The sequence below is a fragment of the Cicer arietinum genome, chromosome 2 (assembly GCF_000331145.2).
Source record: "Cicer arietinum cultivar CDC Frontier isolate Library 1 chromosome 2, Cicar.CDCFrontier_v2.0, whole genome shotgun sequence".
Classification (NCBI taxonomy): Eukaryota; Viridiplantae; Streptophyta; class Magnoliopsida; order Fabales; family Fabaceae; genus Cicer; species Cicer arietinum.
Genome location: NC_021161.2, coordinates 46525617 through 46526754, shown reverse-complemented (window position 1 = coordinate 46526754; position 1138 = coordinate 46525617).

The window sequence follows — 1138 nt, the reverse complement described above, 5'->3', positions numbered from 1 at the left end:
TTTAACACAAAACACTTACATCCAAAAATGTGGAAGTGAGAGATATTGGGTTTTCTTCCTTTGTAGAGTTCATACGGAGTTTTCTTAAGAATTGGCCGAATGATTACCCGGTTGGAAACATAGCATGTTGTGTTTACAGCATCTGCCCAAAAATATTTCGGTAGGTTTGAGTTGCTTAGCATAGTTCTTGCGAGTTCTATCAAGGATCTGTTCTTTCTCTCAACAACCTCATTTTGTTGTGGTATCCTTGGTGCAGAAAAATTGTGGAAAATGCCATTTTCTTCACAAAATTCTTCAAATGAAGTATTTTGAAATTCCCTTCCATGATCACTTCTAATTGATACAATTTTGGCAGATTGTTCGTTTTGGACTAGCTTGGCATAGTTTTTGAATACCTTAAAAGCTTCGTTTTTACTTGCTAAAAATAAGGTCCAAGTGAACCTTGAGTAATCATCAACCATAACTAGTCCATATGAGTTTCCACCAAGACTTTTGGTTCTTGATGGACCAAACAAGTCCATATGTATCAATTGTAGTGGTCTAGAGGTTGAAATGACATTTTTAGGTTTGAAAGAACTTTTTGTTTGCTTACCTTTTTGACATGCGTCACACAATTTATCCTTTAAAAATTTCATTTTTGGTAAGCCTACAACAAGATCATGCTTGACCAATTTGTTTAAATGATCCATGTGAATATGAGCAAATCTCTTATGCCACAGCCAAGCATCATTATTGTCGCTTACCAAAAGACATTTCATTTTCAAGGATAAATCTTCAAAATTAAGTATGAAAATGTTTTTGAAACGCTTACCAACAAACTGAGTTTCATTAGATGTTTTTGGAACGTTTACCGATAAATTGTATTTCATTTGTAGCTTCATTTTGGATGATACATTCATCTTTGTTGAAGGCTATCTTGTATCCTTTATCGCAAAGTTGACTAATGTTTATGAGATTGTGTTTTAGACCTTCAACATATAGTACGTCTTCAATTGAGGGGGATGGGGCTGTGCCAACTTTTCCAATGCCTAAAATTTTTCCTTTGTTGTTGTCTCCATAGACCACATATCCCTTAGATTCAAGAGTCAATGCTGATTTTTTTTGCTATATCACCCGTCATGTGTTTAGAGCATCCACT